This window comes from Bactrocera neohumeralis, chromosome 3, assembly GCF_024586455.1.
Source record: "Bactrocera neohumeralis isolate Rockhampton chromosome 3, APGP_CSIRO_Bneo_wtdbg2-racon-allhic-juicebox.fasta_v2, whole genome shotgun sequence".
Lineage (NCBI taxonomy): Eukaryota > Metazoa > Arthropoda > Insecta > Diptera > Tephritidae > Bactrocera > Bactrocera neohumeralis.
This window is the reverse complement of record NC_065920.1, coordinates 37,982,987-38,005,538: the sequence shown is the minus strand read 5'-3', so window position 1 is coordinate 38,005,538 and position 22,552 is coordinate 37,982,987. Positions and strand designations below refer to the sequence as shown.

Genomic DNA, 22,552 nt, shown 5'->3' with positions numbered 1-22,552 from the left:
GTGGCCTCGCCCTTATGGACAAACCATATCTCAGGAACTACTTAACCGATTTCAATGAAATTCGGTATGTAATATTTTCTTAACACCCTGATGACATGTACGAAATATGTATAGGTGAAGTCGGTTTACAACCACGCCTTCTTCCAATTTAACGCTATTTTGAATTCCATCTGATGCCTTCTCTGTATAATATATAGTACATTAGGAACCAATGATGATAGCGGAATAAAACTTTACAAAAATACGGTATTTGAAAAATATGTAAATGACGTATAATGAAATCTCGATTATCACTTTATCATGCGAGAGTATAAAATGTTCGGTGACACCCGAACTTAGCCCTTCCTTTACTTGTTTTATTACAAATGATTAAAAACATTTATTAATTGAGACTAACAGGCTTAATTCACCTTATTAAGTATTGAAAGATCGAAAGTCAGTTGTTTTATTATACCATAAAATCATAAAAAAGGAATTAAGTAGTTTCGCCATATATTAAAAGTCAAATATATAATAATTTGCAATCGTAATAAATGTTGGGTATTTTAATTTAAAATGCCCAAAAATTCTTATTTTGTTCGATCTGGCCATAATGGAAAATGTTATAAAAAACGCTTATTTTGAGGCGCTCTCACACTGGAATAAGTTGGGCATCCCATTATTCCTGATGGATAATATGATAGGAGACTTTAGCATTGGCTCTCTTTTTCTCTCAAACGCGTTCCCTGATTATTTGACAGCGATAGAGATCAGAGAATTTCTATCAGCTGATTTCAGAAAAGGCGGGATGCCAGAAATAAACCGCTATAATTAACTGAAAAATCAGTGTGAAACGAAATTTCATAGAAGTGGGTGCATATTTGGTAAGGAAAATTTTTGTGTATTATGTGTTTTAATGATTTTGCAATTTAATATTTATATACATATATACTTATGTATGTATTTTCAAAGTTATTAATTTAGTATTTTTGTATAATTTAGTGAAAATGTCAAAAGTGGGGAAGTGTGTGGTTGGATGCGAAAGCGGAGAGCATATTTTCAACTTTCCTTGTAAGGAAAAGGAAAGTTAAAAACTACGAGTATTTGCATATAGTATTTTTTAAATTTAAACTTTGTGCATGATATTTTATCGAGTTAATATAATAGTTCTTAAATATACATATGTATGTAATTTACTAATCTAAGTACATATACTAATAATATATTTGTAATTAAATTCTACTACGTACTTGTATGTTAAATAAAAATACATAAATATTTTATTGTATCACATTATTGATTGTTGTACTTAGTGTAGAAAAAATTTCAAAAATTACAGTATTTTGGTAGGAAAATTATAAATATATTATAGAATAGTATATATATTACGTGTAGTATTTAAAAATAAATAATAGTTTAATAAGTAGAAAACGATTAAAATAAATACAAATAAGATTTTGGTTGTAAGGTGTAGGGTTTCTTTATTTGTATTTTTATTAAATATTTAATTTGGCTGAATCGGTTGGGTGTAGGAGACACCAAAATTAAACATCTGTTTGCCTGTGATCGGCACTTTTCCGTAACTATGAGGTTGAAAAAAAAGCTAAGGCTTGATGCTGTTCCGGACACGCATTTGCCAAATGCACCGGAACCTAATTTTAAATATGAAAATGTTTTTAGTCCCAATTCAATAATTGAAATGGGAACGAAAGATTTTTAATTTCTAAAAAATGATACCGAATCAGGATTGCTTGACAACGGTAATAATTTGATGCTATTAGCATCCGTGGCAAAAGAAGCCTAGGAGGAAGTAGGGTTTTTAGGGATAGCTAATTCCAGGGAAATAGGCAGTCAAACAAATTTAAGTTTAGTATCAGGAGCTCTTAGGGGAACAAAAATTGGTGGAGGAAAATTTATGCTTGAAAAATAAATTAGAAGAAAATGAAAGGGAAATTAATTACTTAAAATATCAGTTAGAAGATTTAGCAAAGATATACTTATAGAAGAATAAAGAAGGAATTAAAGGAGAAAGAAACCTTCCGTTTTGATTTAATAGGCCACTTTAATAGTAATTTTCCTCCACAGATAAGCGCCATAGTGCGTAATAGCATAAAAAATTTCAACCGAAATCCCAATGGTCGTAGATACGACAGCTATTTTAAAACACTGGCTTTAGGCGTATACTTCTTATCACCTTTAGCTTACAGACACCTTAGGCCAATCCTTAGGTTTCCGGATGAGAGAACTCTGGACGAGTTTGTTTCGGAATGGCCCTGCGATCCAGGATGTAATAGCAGTAGTATTAGATGTTTAGAGTTGAGAAGTCGGGGATTTAGTCAGGAACAAAAATTCGTATCTATTTTGTGTGACGAAATGTCATAAGAGTCATATGCAATATTTACCTAAATTTGATAAAATTGTAGGAGTTGAGGATTACGTCCTTGAAAATCGCACTTGTAGGATAGGTAATAGTGCGATGACGCTGATGGTCCAAGGTATTGGTGGAACACCTTGGTCTCACCTTAGGGGGTAATTTATTTTCCATGGTTCCTGTAAAGGTGATGTAGCCAAAAAATATATTTTTGAGGCCATTACCCAGCTACAAAACATATACATATAGGCCTTAATCCATGCCATTTTGTTTGTGATCAGGGTTCTAACTTTCTCAATTTAGCTACGGTCTTAGGGGTTTGCGAAGAGCGCCCATCCTTCAATGTAAATGGCAAAGAGGTGTTTCTTTTTAATGATTGTCCCCACCTTTTAAAAAATACCAGAAATTGTCTCGAAAACTGTAAAAATAAAGTATGTTTTAAATCGCGTCCGATAAGTTGATCCGATATAGTGCACTTTTATAATAAAGATTCGCAAAATCACATTCGCTGTGCACCGAAAGTGTCTGATGCTCATATTGCGCCAAATAATTTTCAAAAAATGAGTGTCAAACTTGCTAGTCAAGTATTCAGTGACACAGTCGCTACCGGAATGTTATCGATTTATAGTTCCGGTCATTTGACTTGTCCCTCAAATAGTTATTGTAATACGGCGGAATATAAGTATTTTATTTATTAATAAATTATTTGATAGAACTATTTAATAGTAGTAATTTTGAAGCTATTTTGCCCAACAAAAAAGTTTTTTCGGCAACACCCGAACAGTTGCAATTTTTAGACGAGGCTCTTAAACTTTTAAAGACGATTAGGGTTAACGATGACACCGGGGCTGACATCACTTCATCTTTCAACTACCTTAAGGGTTGGATTCTTAATAGTTTAAAACGAATGTGGCGATTTTTGTCACGCTCAGGTTTTCAACATGTACAGACGAGACGATTATGTCAGGACAACCCTGAAAATTATTTTGGACAAATCAGAAGGGGCGGTGGTAGATGTGAAAGTAACACCTTACATGTTCTGCAATTTGCTTAAAAAATCATGGGGGTTGCGTTACGCCAACTTGGTAACCAACGGAAACTGCGAATCGACAGCTCTCAACGAAAGCCTTTCTGCTAACATTTCGAATGAAATAATAGAAAGTGTGTGTAATGACCGTTTAATGCAGAACTTATCGTGGCAAGAGTTCCAAAGACTTCCACGACCTGAACATTCGTTTAATAGGCTAGGATTAGACAGCAACTTCGAGGTAGATGATGTTGAGGTAGATTTTTTTAGAGACAATGCATTTGCATATTTTAGTGGCTATTTTTATTTAAAAATATTTAGAACGCACACTTGCTCTCAACCCTTACCTTATTTAGGAGATGAGTTTTCAGTCGAATATCTCTTTACGCAAGAAAGGCAAATTGACAGGTGTAATTTAATTAAGCCGCCTCAAGGATTTTTAGATTACTTAAAAGAAATTGAAATAATTTTTAATAACACTTGTCACAGGATAGGCGTAGGGCAGTTATTATTCGATAAGATGAAGCATGTCAGCCCTTATAAATGTTGTAGTAAAAGCGACAGTAGTGATAATCCAGCATTATATATTAGGATTCGTATGTTTTTCGCCCTTAAATTTTTCAATAGGAACTTAAGTACACCTCACTTTAAAACAAAAATATTATGAGTTTCACATATGTACTTATGTAAATACTTACATATGTATGTAGGATTTTGAGAAAAAAAAATAGCTACAAGATTTGCACATAAATATAATATTTTCGAAACAATTTTAAATCCTAATTTTGGCTTCTTGTTTCGTCTTTTTATTTGTCTTGTGTTATTTAAAACTTTGCTCTGTGAAACTTTGGCATTGTGTATATGTTTTTTTTTTTTTTTTTTTTACGAGGAGGAAGCATCGAAAGCCTGAACCCATGTCAGTGTGGAACTTTAATCCGAACTAAACCTCCTACTGTCTTGTACCAAACCCCCCGGTACCACCGTCAAGTATTACGTCGGGAGGAAGGTTGAGTATTACTCATACGTACGTGATGGTCCCAATGCATTCAGTAACAAGCTGCATTTACTTGGCCCTACCTCGGTTTGTCTTATACCCCCCTAGTACAGTGATTGTCACCAAAACCTTCTTGTCTGCTCCAGTCATGGTTTGTGTGTCGCGTCTTAGTTGTTCGTTGGAATTTGGAGTAGTCTTCTACGTTGTTGTTCTCCAGCTCTTTGTCGTTTCATGATTTTTGCTGCCACTTCGGACACGGCTTTCCACTTATCTAGTGATTCTACCATTTGAGACACTAGGTTTTCTGGGGTTGGGTCTACCCCGAATGCGTTTCTCAAAGATTGCCTTTCTTCGTCGTATTTCGCACATAGGAAAATTGTGTGCTCCACATTCTCGATGATCTCGCCTCCGCAATAGTCGCATACATCGTTGTCTTCATGATTGAATCGCTTCAAATATGATTTGAAACAGCCGTGTCCAGTGAGAACTTGGGTGAGGTAAAAATCTACTTCTCCGTGCGATCTATTAAGCCATAGTTCCAATTTAGGGATTAGTCGGAATGTCCAGCGGCCATTTCGGCTGTCTTCCCATCGTTTTTGCCAGCGCTTCACCGTATCTGCTCTGGCTTCCTCTTTTTGGGTTCTGAGCGTTACTATCTCATTTGAACGGTATGTGAGCTCTTTGGCTAAGAGGTCTAGCGGGTGTAAGCCCGCGATCACTAGGGCAGCGTCTTCGGATACCGTACGAAACGCGGAGCATACTCTCAATGCGCATATGGTGTACGTGGAAAATAGGCCGCGTCGGTATGATTTGACTTCAAGAGCTTTCTCCCATATTTGGGCACCAAATAGAGCAACTGACTTTAATACTCCGGCTAGTAGTCGTCTCCTATTTTGTTTTGGTCCACGGGTATTGAGCATTAGCCGGGTTAGAGCTCTGCATATTTTCGTAGCTTTTTCACTTGCATAAGCCACGTGTTCTTTAAACGATAGTCTTGCGTCGAGAACGATTCCCAAATATTTTATAGCTGGCTGTGTGGTTATGCTTACACCTTTCGTACAGAATGTAGCAACTTCTCGGACCTTTCTGCCTGTAATAAGTACAGCTTCGGTTTTGCTCTCTGCCAGAGATAGTCCATTAGTTTCGAGCCAATTGTTAATTTGTGAAATTGTTGTATTGGTTACCGAAACTATTTCCTCTATATGCTTAGCTATTACCACCACGGCAATGTCGTCTGCAAACCCAATTATATGTACGTTTGCCGGTACTTTGAGTCGTAGTACTCCATCATACATTATATTCCAGAGGAGGGGCCCAAGTACAGATCCCTGTGGCACTCCCCCGGAGATTTTGTATTTTTTGTAGCCCTGGTTTGTGTTGTAGCATAGGGTCCTTTCGTTGAAGTAACTGACTATCAGGTTGTAGAGATATGCCGGTACCGAGAAGTTTTTTAGCGAACTTAGTATACTTGGCCAAGATGCCGTATTGAAGGCATTTTTGACATCGAGGGTTGCAACCATACAATATTTGATGGTGCCACCTTTCCATCTTTTCCCACTAATGGCATTTTCCGCCAGTGTCTTCACAAGGGTCACCGCTTCGATTGTTGATCTTGCCTTCCTAAATCCAAATTGGTTTGGGGATAAGCCGCCGGCGTCGTCAATGGCCTTACTTAAGCGTTGATAAATGATCCGCTCAAGAATTTTTCCCGCAGAGTCCAACATGCAGAGTGGTCGGTAGTGGGACGGGTCTGTCAGAGCTTTGTTTGGTTTAGGCAGTAATATTAGGTGTTGCCTTTTCCAGATTTTTGGGAAACAGCCATTCTGCATGCATAAATTATACAGTGCTCTAAAAGGGTCTATGTTCCTAACGATCGCTGCTTTAAGCGCTATATTAGGATGCCATCTGGTCCTGAGGCTTTAGGGTCAAGCCGGTCGCATGCCTCTATAACCTCTTCGTTCGTTACTTCTGGTAATAACTCTCAATGCGTAGTTTTCCCAACGGTCTTGTATGCGAGACCCCGAGGCATTGTTTTTCTGCATCGTCACAGAGTTTGAGAAAAGTCTGTTTCAAAAGTTTCCTCTTGGCCTTGACACTTGCTTGTAGAGTGTTGTAATCACAGGTGCCACGAGACCTTTGGTATAAGCGTCTTACTTTTTGGCATTCTTTCCAGTTTAGTAATTGAGTCGTTCCACCAGTAAACGGGGGGATGATTATTACGCCGTGGAAGCTTTGACATTGATATGTCGCATGCAGTCTTAATGCGGCTCATATCAATGCAGTCGCCTGGTTAAGACCGCAAGTTGTCAGGAAGAGTAGCGGGTCCAAAGGCTTCTTCGAAAAGGTCTGGGTCAAATGTTTTGGGTCGCCATGAACTTCTTGTTAGGGTCTGTAGGTGGAGCCGTGTTTGGGGAGCATTTACCTCAAATATAATGGCATAGTGATCGCTGAAAGTGTACTGATCGCTAATTTGCCATTGCGATCTGCGAACTAGGCTTAAGTTTACGAAAGTAAGATCGATCACTGATTGTCGGCCGCCTTTGTTGAACGTACATTGGTTACTTGTATTGAGTAGCTCAAGATCAAGGGAAGCAAAAGCTTCTAGTAAGGCTTTGCCCCTACTATTAGTTCTTTTGCATCCCCATTCAATAGCCCAGGCATTAAAATCGCCAGCTATTATCAGTTTAGTTCTACCTCGGGCATCGGTAACAATGCTGTCGATGATATTCTTAAATTCTTCATCATTGATGCTGGGGGGTAGATAGCAACTATATATATGTATGTCGCTAACTTTAGCTCGAACAAAGCCGATGAAAGAGCATGTAGACTCCAATTGAGGGAAGCTAGGGTTACATTTCCATACAGCAGCCTTATTTTTTGTGTCACTTAACCAGTTTACACTCCGCCCGGTTTTGTATGGTTCGCTGAGTAATGCCAAGTCGATCTGCTTTTCAGCGATCGTTTGTTTTAGCAGATCCTGTGCCGCTTGACAATGGTTAAGGTTGAGTTGTAATAATCTCATACGACCTGTTGTGCTGCCTTCTTATATACCGGGCATCTGACGCTTCCAGTGAAATGCTCAGTTTCTTTGGATCCTGCCTTCAGGAAGAGTAAACATTTCGGCTTATTGGTGCAGTCCTTGGCCTGATGTTCACCTTCGCCACATCTTCTGCAGATCCTAGACCTATCCTCGTTTGCGAACACTTTCGCTGTGTGTCCATAGTCAAGACACTTGAAGCAACGCTGCGGTTGCCTATGTTCCCGAATACGGCAGATTACCCACCCGACTTTCAGCTTTCTACTTTGTAGAAGCTGTCTAGCTGCCTCAACCGGGAGTTTTATGAGTGCAGTATATGTACATATTGTGTATATGTACATATATGTATATGTAAATATTATTTTAACCGTGCGATTCTGTATTGTGATACAGTCTCAAGTCTCTAAATTTGAGATTTTAAGTTAGAGACAATTTTTGAGACTTGAAACGATTTTGCTATTCTGTAAGTGACAGTCACAAAATCTATTACATTTCTTTATTCAGAGATGTTTTTACACTTGAATGGAAATAAATATGTCGATAACAAATATTAAATTTTCTATAACATGGTCAAAAAACATATTTTTCAACAAAAATAAAAATATATGTTGACTTTGTTTCATAATATTTACGAAGTTTATGTAAAATTGATTTATTTTTAACCCTTTCGTGTTTGAGTTGCTTACAAAATATAAAAAAACGACAATCGATTACTATCTATGATGATCTCTATTCAGTATATTCAAGATGGCAGACAAGAGTTGTTTTTAGTTTTGTGACTTGCTAACTATCAGGTCTCAAATTTGAGGCAATAGTTTGAGACTAATGCTAGAGACTGTTTAGTGAATAGTAACTAGTCATAAATTGAGACTTTACTTCAAAATGTCTCAAATAGAGACTAGAGACTGGTTACAGAATCCCGCTATAAGTTATATCAATGAAGTATATACATACATACATATGTATATGTATTGAATACATACTATACTTATCTTAAATTTGTGATATTTTTATATGAATTGTTTTGTTTTTGTGTTCATTTATTATTTTAATTGTTACATTAAAATTTCTCTGAAATTTTTCAAAAAAAAAAAATCGAAATCGAAATAGTTTTTTTTTTGTCAGTCAGTGATATCTGTGTTAAATTTCACATCAAAAACTTTCTACTTTGACCTTGAATAACTTTGACGGAAGTGATTTTTTGAAAAATTTCAGAGAAACTTTTTGTGGAACGTTCAATTTCCTACAAAAATAATTGTATCAATTGGTTTCGCAAAGAAAAAATTAATTGCAAAAAATTCGAAAACCCCATGTTATTTAAATGGGCTTCATAATTTTTTTAGGGCATTTACTACAAATTTTGAGGGCGCTGCAGACACATAAATAAATTTGGAAATAACGGACACCCTAACGTACATATTAGTACTAGCACACATATTGTGATATTTTTTATGAATTGTTTTGGTTTCTTATGTTTATACATACTATATATTCTTCTAATTTGTTAACTATGTATTTATTTCTAATATGTACATATTTACATATATAGTATATTGTTTTTATGTTGTATATGGGTGATATAGGCCTACTGGGGAATCAAGCAGCCAAAAATAATATCGGTAACGCGCTATTTGCAAACCTCAGTGGTAGTGTGGAAATTGCAAAATGCCCAAAAGTTATTTATAAAATGCCCAATCTAATATTTTTCCGCAGTGGCATCTTTGGCAAATGTTATAAAAAATGCGGGTTTTGACAGCTCTCTCTCGAATCAAAGAGTCTCGTATCATAAAATACCAGGCATTTTCAGTACCAATTGGTAGTGTGGAATGGACACACTAACCACCTTGGTGGGGTTCGAGGCCCATCTAAAACCTCTGCCGTACTATGGGTCCGGCACCCGGTTGCAATGCAACTCTACGTCGAACCAACAAAAGGTCAATTCTACCCGCATTTGGGTACAAACCACAACCACCACGATACTCCCCGAGGGGCCAGTCCGCATGAGCAGGTTGGAGTTACCTCCAAGGGCTCCTGCTCCCCGTGGTACCAGAATTAAGTCTCCGGTCAGACCTCGTAGCCGAAACTACTACCAGTTGAGCTTCCATACTGCTCTGGACTGGTGGCCAATAAAGAAGGTGAGGTTGGACCCCACATAAACGAAGTAAAATGCAATTTTTGCAGATTTATTTAAAATGGAAAGTAAATTTGTAAAATTTATGTTATTTTTAAATACCAGAGATATGAATAAAGATTTCCTTATACTATGTTCGGACCAACAACGAAAACATGTTGTCGTGAGAAAAACTGGTTTTCGCACGAAAATTTGTGTTTTCGTCCATGTAAAATCTGTCAAACGAAAACACTGTTTTCGCTGAAAACTACTTGAAAACCATGGTATAGAGGAGTTTGGAAAGTCCCATTCACAATAGAAAAAAGAGCCATTCACAGTCCTTAACCTACCCCTCAAATGTACGTTCACAATAAAACATCAAAGCCGGATGCAGAAAGCGAAAATACTATAATATTAAATTATAAATTTTTGGTACTTTATTTGTTCATTTATAAATACCATTTTCAATTTTTGTTATAGAGTAATATTTATAGCTGTTATCAAAAAAATCAGTTATACCTTCATGATATAGATAAATTTGCTATATATTTTTAAGCGTTTTAGTTAACTTATTCATGGACAAATTGGAAATTATATTTTATAATGAGTGGACCATAAGACATAACTATTGTAGAAAAGTTTGATATTACATACTATAATAATTCGTCTGAACAGTAAAACACAATTTTTTATTGTGAGATAAATCAACAGGAAATTATAATAGCAATGTTTCCTATATTTTAAGTATAAATTTTTGTAATCACAAACTACTTACACGTTTTATATGTCAGAATTTAGCTATACGCCGGCGATCCTACTCGTTCCCAAATGGAGTGTTTGACCATCCTAACAGATTTACCATATTAATTTTTAGTTCCAGCTAAGTTTTTAAACAAAAATGATTCTTAAAATAATTATTTTTTGAATTTGCAATATCTATTTAGTAGTAAACAGGAGTTTAAATTAGCTTACGCAACACTATTTTGCCATGCTCAATAGCAATACTGGCATTATATTTGAAAATATTCAAACTGACGGACGGTCATTTTAAAAGTAAGTTATTTAAGTTTTGAATATAATTATTACTTTATTATTATTTTCACAGATCAATCCTATCCCGTTCCTGTTCAGATCGATTGACAGGTTAGTATGCTATAAGTTAAATTATAGCCAATTACTAATTGAAACTTTTTTACAGAAGGAAAATGCCTCGCAAATGTACATATATTAGGGTGTGAAGGTTCTTTATTTCGTTACGGTTCATGACATTTACTTTTTGAACATAATTTCATTTAAATGTTGACCGCGGCTGCGTCTTAGGTGGTCCATTCGGAAAGTCCATTTTTGGGCAACTTTAGAATATTTGGTTTTATTTTCTTATTTATATTTCTGTAGACTTTAGATTTGACGTAGCCCCACAAAAAATAGTCTAAAGGCGTTAAATCGCATGATCTTGGTGGCCAACTGCCCATGCATCCCGAAAAATGCACCGTTTGGTGTGGTTTGTACGCTGGTGGAATCATTGGACCGTATTTTTTCAAAGATGCTGTTGGAAAAAAATAAAAACTTTTTGATGCCAAAAATGGAAGAACTGAACTTGGTGACAAACCACACCACACAGCTCGGTTTCATATTTTCTTACGTCAAGTCTAAAACAGTTGCAATATACTTTGAAGACAACATTTCCGAAGAAATTCGGGCTATTCCGGCCGAAATGCTCGAAAAAGTTGCCCAAAATTGGACTTTCCGCATTGACCACCTAAGTCCAACATTTAAATGAAATTATCTTCAAAAAGTAAATGTCATGGCATCAAATAAAGAACCGATGAGATTTTAATATCAATAAAAAATCAATATATTAGGGTGTGAAGGCTCGTTACGGCAACACAAATTTCCTGGGGAGCGAGAAATGCCCATGTAAGTAGAATATTTGGTTTTATTTTCTTATTTATATACTTATTTACAATACAACATTTTCGGAAATTTAAAGTGGCATAAATGAAACACGTAATAAAATAGAACATGAGTGAAAAAAAATTTAATATCGGTTAAACCTGGTTTATATCTGAGTGCAGAACCTGAAAATGTTGAACATATGTAATACTATCTTTGTAATTTTAAGTGGTGAAGCGTAATCAATTAACACTCTATTTCGAATTTTTTGATGATACGTTATTTTGCATTTCAGCTGACGATATACTATAAGACTAGTGAAATTAAATTTAAATATTGGTTAAAACTGGATTATATCAGATGGCAGAACCTTAAAATGTTGGATATATCTACTCATATATGTAAGTATATGTAACTTGAAGTGGTGGATCGAAATCAATTAAACACTCAATTTCAAATTTTTTGATCATACGTTATTTTGCATATTGGGTGCATATATACATACTTACATATACAGTGAAAAATTCATTAACGAATAAAGGTGAACACGTTTTTTTTTGGGATTGTGATTATTATAGATATTCGGTTTGAATTAATAATTAAATGTTGAAAATATTAAAAAAAAAATATAAGTGTATAAATAATCACTTATAAGCCTGAGACTTTAAGGGGCACATCATGAGTGACCATAAAAAAATATCTACACCATCTAATTTAGAATTAAACAAAAAGTTATTGCTTAAGCTTAGAACGCAGCTCTCAAGAAACGTAAAAACTTCATATAAAAAAGCGCTTAAGAAACGGTCAAGAAACTTTCCTGCGATAAATTTACTTGTGCTAGTACGCAGCTCTCAAGAAATCTAGTACTAATTTTTGATACTTCTTTCGGTAAAATGTGAATATGGCAAACCTGGTTTTGCGAAGAAACATCAAATCAACATTTGTTTCTTGAAATCGTGATAATCGTCAAATTCATCCTAAATTAGTTGAAATCATTATTATGAAGTATATTCCATTTTGAAATGTTGTATAAAACCTACCAATCAACAACATTTCTTAAATCTCAATGAAAATATTTATGTTACCTTACATATACACGCATACATATTACGCAACAAGTTTGTTTTCTTTGTTTACTCTCTCTTGCTCTTCTAATGTAGATCATTCACAATGCATAACCAGCTGTCAAAATTACTTGAGGAATAATGTATTTTTTTTCTTGAGCAATTACTTGAGAGCTGCGTACCAACCTTTATTTCGCAGAGTTTACGATAATTTATTAACTATGTATTTCGCGTATAAAACTTCCTATGCTAATTTTAGTGAAATCCTATTTTGCGATTTCATAATTAATTTTTGAATGTATTTTTTATTTAATTATAGTATATGAAAATTAAAAAAAAAATTATTTTAACTTCAAAAGTTTAAGTAATGAGAAAACAAAAAATTAATTTATTCAAAATTTCACGCAGATGGGCCCCTTGATAATAAAAATTTCAATTTGAAACACAAATAATAGGGGTATTCTCTTGCTCTTGCAAGATTGCAGATTGCAAAAATACTATACCGAAATATACAAGAGCACGAGAGCACCCATTGCAAAGTCTAGTGATATATGAATGGCTAATTCGGTCAATTTGTTGTGAATGACTATTAAGCATGGCTATTGTGAATTGGCGCACCTTCTGCATACATTTTTAAGAAAAAAAACTGTAACAAATCTTTAAAATTTAAATAGAAATAATAAAATCCATTTAAAACTTATCTTCCTCAACAATTTAACGACGTAATATGTCTTTATGTAAAATGGCAACTACAACAGGGTTGCAATTATATTTTTGCGTAACATTGCACGCAAATATACATAGGTTTTGGTCTGACATATTTTACAGCCCTTGCAAATATTTTTCTGCGTGTGTTTGTTGTTGTGCCGTTGTAAATCTGCAATTCTTGCACCGTGCACCGGGTCTTGCAAGAGCAAGAGAATACCCCTAATATAATACACACTATGAGTAATAAATATAATATAAAACTGCTGTGGTCAAATATTAATTAATATATTGTAACTATGTATATTTGATTTCATAATTTTTCAGCCAAAATTAAGCATTGAGAGGACCGACATACAGTGGCAAATTTTTTAAATAATTATTAGAGTCTCTTAATTACCTCCCCTGTGGATCTACTTGTACAAACAGTACCCGTATGTATTTTTTATTTACAAATATTTGTTGAAACTGCTTTTATTTCTTGATATGAATAATACTTTTGCTCTGCTTAATTTTTTTGTACAGCTGGCTTGGTATTTGTACGATGACTTTTAACAAATAATTGTTTTATGCTTATATTTAAATATCTTTAATTATTAGTTTATTACTTTATAATAATATACTAACAATATTAACTTTTTTATTGTATGTTAATGTATTTGACATTTATTTTTGCTTTTTAGGCGGAGGAAATGGATGCACCTTCTTGGTGTATCCGATATAACTTATAAAAATTTGTATGCCTGCGATAGGCATTTCTCGCTTCACCACCAAAATAGGTTAAGACTATCGAAAGGGGCAGTCCCCGATAAAAATTTGTTAATGCCAACAGTGGCGATAGTTTCGGACTGTGGTAGTTTAGTTAAAGATAGTTTTTGCGAACCTGACGAACAGGACAATGTAAATACTTTAGGTCCTATAGAGTCTATTTCCACCACTTTCGGTGACGAGGTAGGAGACTGTACTTCATGTTCACATGAAGTGCATGAGAAGGTGTCCCTTCACTACAATATATTTGAGGAACACTCATATTCCTCACCTTTAGGAAGTTTAGGTAATAGGGCGATAAGTAGCAAAACGCAAACAGATGCGTACCTAAGTGAAAGGACACCTAGGAAAAGAAAATTTGTTAGCGAAATAGTTAGCTTAAAAAAAAGGAATATTAATTTAGAAAATGAGGTGCAAGAATTAAAAAAACAATTAGAAGAGAAGGAAAGAGAAATTGAGGCCCTAAAAGGAAACAGTTTGTCTATTGAATATAGTGAGAATAGGCAAATTGTTGAGCTATGTAGCAAATTGCATCCACATATTGCTGCATGTGTGAGGAATAGTTTGTCTAATAATAACCGTAATCTTCACGGTAATAGATACGATAGGGAATTAAAAACCATAGCTCTGGGGGTTCATTTCTTGTCACCTCTAGCATATAGATATTTACAGCCCTATTTTAATTGGCCAGCACCAAGAACTTTGTCGAAATTTATTCCAAGTTGGCCACGAAGTCCTGGTTGGACGTATAGTAGCATAAAAACTCTGGAACTTCGAAGCCGTGGCTTTACTAGTGACCAGAAATACGTGTCAATTTGCTGCGATGAAATGTCTTTGAAGACCCATTTGCAGTATGATAGGTATAGGGATTTAATTGTAGGTCTGGAGGATTATGGTGATGAAAATCGTACCTCCAGAATTGCTTCAAGTGTTTTAACACTTATGGTTCAAGGCATAGGTGGGGAGCCTTGGTCTCAACCACTTGTTTATTTTTTTGTGCATAAATCATGCAAAGTAGATGTTTTAAAACAGTACGTATTCGAAGTTGTGACACAACTTCAGGAGATAGGTCTTCACCCCTGCCATTTTGTGTGTGACCAAGGGTCAAATTTTGTGCATTTTGCCCGGGTTGTAGGAGTGACAGAAGATAGGCCATATTTTATAGTGAATGGAGAAGAAATTGTATTTTTTTACGATTCTCCACATCTTATAAAAAGTGCGCGAAATTGTTTGCAAAATAGCAAGAACGTAGTTAGTTTTAATGGACGTCTTGTGAAATGGAGTGATATAATTCACTTCCATGAGCAAGACGCTTAACAAAGTATTAGGTGTGCGCCTAAGATAACTTCGGCGCATCTTAGGCCATCAACTTTTGAAAAAATGAGTGTGCATTTAGCTACACAGGTTTTCAGCAACACGGTTGCTAGTACAATGTTCGCATTATATAGCTCCGGGAAATTGAATATTTCTAAGTCTCCAACTTTCCTTAATACCGCCGAATTTGTTCTTTTTTTTGATAAAATTTTTAATATATTTAATAGTAGTAGGCTTGGAGCCCTACGAAAATTTAATGATCCTTTTTTCAGTAGAACGGAACAAAATAACTTTCTCTTAGAAGCCGAAATTTTTTTTAAATCATTGAAAGTCAATGATAGCTTAGGTCGTGATATCACGAATACATTTTCATTTATTAAAGGATGGCTTCTAAACATAAAAGGTTTACGACATTTGTGGAAGATCTTGTCCACCAAAGGATTCGCAAATATTAGGACAAGAAATCTTTATCAAGACAGACTTGAACATTAATTCGGACAAATTCGTAGGGGGGGCGGAAATAACGTGAGAACTACTCCGTACATGTTCTCATGTATTTTCCGAAAATCCTGGGCCTTTGGACAGTTAACTATATGACTAAGGGAAATTGCAAACCTCTGCCTAGGGAAGAATGGGAAGCTTTGAGTTCTAGCGCCCTTCAAAGCGTCTGCAACGACGTTTTGATAAATGATATTTCTTGGCAAACCTTTCAAAGTTTGCCAAGACCACCCTTAGAACCACTTCAAAATATTGAAATCGCGGAAATTGAATTAAGTGAAAGTTTTTTTTTGAAACAAAATTCATTTGTTTATTTATATATGTATATGGCTATATGTATTCAAAGTTTTTAAAACTTCATAGTTGTTTGAGTCCGATTCCTCATTTCGAAGAAGAAACTGATTCTCGTTTTCTTTTTTCTATGGAAAAAGAATATAACGACTGCAGTCTGGTCAAACCACCTGCAGACTTTATAAGCTTCCTCGAAAATATAGAGGAAATATTTTGCGAGAGTTTTGATGCTTGCTGTCATGTCCGTGGGTTTTCAAAATGTTTATTTGAAAAAGTGGGACAGATATTGCTGTGCTAATTCTCAGCCAGACGTTCTTAAATGCCTTTTCATTAGGATAAGAACGTATTTTTCAATAAAAATTTTTAATAAACAGACGAGCACAACTGCTTTCAAGCATGTGAAATTTTTATGTGTTGCACACATGTAAAATTTGTCTGAAGTCCTTTGTCCGGGTGTTTGTCTGAAAAAAATCTTCATTGGTTGTCCGAGTTCTAAATTATTAATTTTTCAGGCTTTTGTTAGATCTCCACTGTTGTCCGCCAGTTTTGCTGTTCACAAAGTAAAACTAAATGCAATAATAAAAACAAATAACTGCGATAAGTTATATACTTTCTTATTCATAATTCACTAGATGTAAAGACGAATTGTTATTCGCGTAGATGCAAATATTTCTTTTTAAATCGCTGCTTGGCCACCAACTTTCATTTGATGAGTGTTTTTATTATTTGCTTGGCTATTGTTAGCGTTGTTGCCATTATAGTAGTTTTATGCAAACATACGTAGCTCTTCCCGATGTTCAATCCGTTTTGGTGGAGCTGGTTCCTCCCACTCTCCCAATTCGGCATCATAATATTGCGCAGCACGATAAGGTCGCAATTTCCATGGTACTTGCTCTTCCATGGAGGTCAATTGTACATCCAAACGTCTTGGCTTTCAATAGGAAGGTAGGATACAACGCATTTTTAATTTTTGCGCATAACACGATTGACTGGTTTCAATTAATTCGCTCAACTGGTAACGCTTTGATCTGCAAGGTGGGTGTTGAGTGTTTAGCATTATGTAAATTCAATATTGCTCAAAACCTACCCAACAGCTTGATGAACCTGACCAGCAGTATCGGGATCCTTAGCGCAATTGACAATAGCTTGTGCAACATCCGAATGTGCTCACCGTAGTATTTGTTCCTCAAAAAGTTGCTTCCACCCTCAAGCACAAAGCTCATTGGTTTGAGACTAGCGTTCTACACCAGCTCCTTTGCTGATTCTATAAAAAAAATTAAAAAATACTTCGTAAATCTTTTGAAATAAAGTTTAATTTTAGCTTACCTAGCAATTCCTCGAGCACGTCATTGAGTTTAAAATTTTGTCTCGAATTCATGACCAACTAATTTGAGAACTACATTTGAGTACTTCACAGCATCGCATATCGCTTTTTAATCTCTTAAATCATAAAATTGGAATAGCGCCTGACCCATTACGCAGCAATATTAACGAGGCCATGTTTAGTTATTTCGTACTTTTATTGGAATAAAATATCAGCCGATCTGTTGTTTATCGTCCCAAGGGAAATTTGTAAACACTTCTTCCAGATTCAAATAACTAAATAAACCATCGTAAAGCATTTAACCATGAAATAAACTCAAACAAATTGTCTTGCAAAAACCTTCGTTACGATGGCAAAAATGTAAATATGACTGCGAATGAGCATAATCTGGACCGCACTATTCCGCATGGTTGCTTATTTGCTCGTAACATTTTTCTGTGGTGAACATTTATTAACTTACCACAGTTATTTATAAAAATAAATAAAAAACTTAATTTTTCATGTATTTGATCATATTGTTCTCATCTTTAAGAATATAAGTATGTTAAAATAAAACGATTTTCTTTTGAAAATATATTAAAGTTATATATTTAACCAATATTTTTGGGACAACTTTTCCATAAATTTTGAGAAAATAACATAATGCAACCATTTTCCGGTTAAAAGTCGGCCATCTTGGATTCCAATAGAAACTCAACCCCGGACTACACTTGACGCTTCTACAATGGCACCTCTCAGTTGTGCCTTTGTTTACATAACATCAGCTGATAGTGACCTTACTCCTCCTCTACCGTGTTGAAAACTTACATTCCACTCATTATAATCAGTGCCTGCTCTAGTCTAATCGATGTTTTTGGTAGACATATATGTATACATATTTTGCCGGCCCTAAATTTTCACTTGATATTTGTTTATATTCCATATACAAATACAGCTGTCACTTGATATGCTCATATTAGGGGGATTCTCTTGCGCAAAACCTTGCCCTGTGCAGAAATTGCACAATTTACCAAGAGAAAAATGGCAATGGTACAACTACAAACACACGCAGAATGCCGCTATTGATAGTTGTCAGTGAAAACTCATCGAAAACACACATTGTCGGTCCGAACGACTTAGATTCCACAACACACAAATGTGTTTTCAAAATGTTTTCAATGTCGGTCCGAACATAGTATTAGAACAAAACTATAACCTAGTTTTTATTATTTAAAAGATACAACCGTTTTTGTGGTAAACTCAGTGATGTGTGAATAATTATGTCCGCCAGTGTATGTACACAAGTTTGTTGGTAAAACTGTTAGAGCAGCAAGGGAAGCGGTGACAATCGGCGCTCGCCCGCTTATTTTTTCGGAACAGCTCGGATTTTCTAGCAACAATACAATGTTGTGACGTTTTGTCGCCGCGTCGGTCCGTCGACACATTGACTCTTTGACAAAACATGAGCTTCGCCATTGGTTGTATGTGTTAACGGAAATTTAGAATGAAGCATTAAGTGTACATATTTACATACATACATATGTTTTTATCAAGACAACGGGGATTTCTTGAAAAAATATCAGAAAACACAACATCTCTAGCAAAATGCAAATTCATCTAAGAGCGGTTATATCTCAAAATGGTTACCAAACCAAATACTGAAAATTTAAAATATTTACTTTTGTTCATACATACCTTTTATTGCCGCATCAAATAAGCTGCTCATTCCAATAATATTATTTTTTTCATTAGTTTTAAGTTTGTGAAAACTAAAATTTGAATTCTAATATAATTCTTTATTTTGGCTTTTAAATTTTTGAATATCTTTTTTAATTCAAAAGTTATTAGATTCTAAAAATTATTTTTGTAGCTGCATCAAATAAGGTGACTGTATACGCGCACTCTCATTTGTAAACAAGGAGTGGTAAAATACGTTGGTCTTTTCTTTTAGTAAATATATGTTCAGTTTGTATGAAAGCTATGTATGTACATATATGCTATAGTAATCCGATCTGAACAATTTTTTCGGAGGTTATGTTATTACCTTAAACAGTAATCCATGTCAAATTTCGTGAAGATACCACGCCAAACGCGAAAGTTTTCCATACAAGTCCTTGACTCCAATCGTTCAGTTTGTATAGCAGCTATATGCTATAGTGAGCCGATCTGAAGAATTTCTTCCGATATTACATTATTTCTATGAACAATAACTCATACCAAATTTCGTCAAGATATGTACATATGTATATCGTCAAATGAGGAAGTTTCCCATGCAAGCATTTGATTCCGATCATTTAGTTTGTATGGCAGCTATATGCTATAGTTAACCGATCTGAACAATTTCTTCGGAGATTACATTGTTGCCTTAGGAAATAATCTATGCCAAGTTTCGTGAATATATGTACCTTGCCAAATACAAAAGTTTTCCATACAAGAACTTTTTCCGATCGTTCAGTTTGTATGGCAGCTATATGCTATAGTAAGCCGATCTGAACAATTTTTTCGGAGGTTATGCTATTACCTTAAACAGTAATCTATGTCAAATTTTGTGAAGATACCACGTCAAAAGCGAAAGTTTTCCATACAAGTCCTTAATTCCGATCGTTCAGTTTGTATAGCAGCCATATGCTATAGTGAGCCGATCAGAAAAATTTCTACGCATATTACATTATTATCTTAGAAAATAATCTATACAAAATTTCGTGAATATGTATGGCAGCTATATGTTATAGTCGTCCGATATCGGACGTTCCGACAAATCAGCAGGTCTTTGAAGAGAAAATGACGTTTGCAAAATTTCAAAACGAATCTTAAAAACTGAGGGACTAGTTATGTATATACAGACAGACGGACATGGCTAAATCGACTCAGCCCAACATACTGATCATTTATACATATATACACTTTATAGAGTCTCCGACGCTTCCTTCTGGGTGTTACAAACTTCGTGACAAACTTAATATACCCTGTTCAGGCTATAAAAAAATTTAATACCAGGGTTATTTGTTTTGAAGCGTGGCCGAAGGCCGCCCACAAAAAAAGTCATACGCGAAGGGGTATAACATTCTCTCTAGAATCAATGTTCTCTAACGGATATTACTACAGCTAAGAACAAATTTGCAGGGTGCATAGACTGCCGGTGGTGCTCTCCATCACGGGAAATAGCACCGTCGGTACGTTTAGGTGCCGGAAGGGATCTTGCCGACACGTTCGGCGATATCCCGATCGAAGAGCACTTAGTTGGAAACTGCAAAAATAACTTTGCCCCAAATTTGTTATTTAATGTTCAGGTACGCATCGCACTGGTCGCACGAAGAAGTCCGGAAGAATAGCATTATCAGGGAACCTATATTATCTAGCGCTACCATATGTGACTGGTAAGTATATGTACATACATACATATGTAACTACTGTGGCGAAGCGGTAATTTTATACCAAGTGGAACATTAGGAAGCGGTAGGTAAAATTGGCGGCCCTGGCAAAAATGTGCATATAGATGAAATCAAATTCGGGAAGAGAAAATTTAATAAAGGTAAGATTAAAAATTTACAATATTATACAGTTACTTATATGTATGCTTTCCTCATTTCAGGTAGGAGGGTGGAAGGTCACTGGGTGTTGGGGATGGCAACGACGACCTACGGCTGGAGGTATGCCTTGAAATTGTCAGGTCTGTGGAGGTGCTCGTACCCCTGATTAAGAAACATGTTGCGTCAGGTACAATTATTAGAATATATTGCTGGGAGGCGTACAATTGTTTGGCGAATCACGGGTATGAGCATCGAAGAGTAAACCATAGTGATCCGGACAATCCATTTGTGGCGGAAGATGGTACGCATACGCAGCGTATTGAATCACAGTCGCGTGCAATAAAACGATTTTGCGTACGATCAAGCGTATTTAAAGCGAAATTGAGGTTAAAAAAGAAGTTTCTGTTTTGGCGAAATGAAAATGAACGGTTGGAATCTATTACTGCAACGCGGAAAGAGATGCCAGGTTATATAGGATAAATTAATGGATCCGAATTAAAGTTAAGTGAAGGGGCAGCTAAAAAACACGAACTTTTTTAATACATAACAGCGACAATATGCCATTAAAATGCAAAAATCACAATAGGATATCGTCGAAGAGTATGCTGCATTTTCCATAATATTCTAAACAATTTCCAAAACGAAACGAAGAACGCATTGGAACTGACCTATGTACCTCAATATGTATACATAGCTTACCAGCAGGAAGTAACACAAGAAGTAGTCTTCTTGACTTCATACAAAATCATGTAATAATTTAATATACAAGTACATCAGTATATCGTATTCAGACATGTATATCCACTATTTATTGGTTTAATTATCACATAAATAAAAATGCTTTTTTATTTAAAAATTAACAGAAAAATAATTACTAATAAGAAAATTCAGGTACTCTATATAATTTAAAATTCCCATGTACCACTATATTAACTTCCACTTATTTGTATATGTGTTCCACCAATTTCCGTTTTCTAAATTCCAACTCCTTCTCCTTAAAACTCGTTTCTTGCTAAAATTTCCGGTATTTTCAGCTGTATAATTTCGGACTGAAATTATAGGATGATGCCGTAGTTCTGGAATATATTCCTCTGCGGATCTTCTTATTTCCACAAACGCTTTCGTTTACAGCCACAGAAGACGTTAATTATTTGAGGTCTAATTTTGTATAGTTTGAGTTGTCGTTGCTCTCCAAACTCTCGTTGATCACTGCTGACTCAACGAGTCTACCGCCGAAAATTTCATCCATCATCTGAAATAAAAATGTCTAGTTATTCTTAGTAAAAGCAGAAAAATGAATGAAATTCTCAATTACTGATGCGATTCATTCCACTCCATTTTATGGTTTCACAAATTCGCAATTGTCCTCAATACTTTTTATTTGCTTAACTTCTATACGCATGCAGAAACAGTGAAATTGTAGTTTTAATTACAAAACAAAATCTAATATTTTATAGTTTCGCCTTCTATACTCTCTGCACCCATCAAACACACACACTCTTTTGCTTAGTTATACTACTAACCATGCGATTCTGTACTGTGATACAGTCTCAAGTCTCTAAATTTGAGATTTTAAGTTAGAGACAATTTTTGAGACGACTTTGCTATTCTGTAAGTGACAGTCACAAAATCTATTACATTTCATTATTCAGAGATGTTTCTACACTT

General features: G+C 35.2%; 1 long non-coding RNA gene across 1 annotated transcript; it reads right to left on the bottom strand.

The window, feature by feature from the left end:
• Positions 1 to 16,594: 16,594 nt before the first annotated feature.
• LOC126753496 (uncharacterized) lies at positions 16,595 to 17,738 on the bottom strand. The gene is made up of 3 exons (XR_007666154.1): positions 17,378 to 17,738; positions 17,139 to 17,315; positions 16,595 to 17,079 (listed from the first exon to the last, which is right to left on the bottom strand). It is a non-coding gene; the product is annotated as an uncharacterized LOC126753496 (long non-coding RNA).
• Positions 17,739 to 22,552: the final 4,814 nt, after the last annotated feature.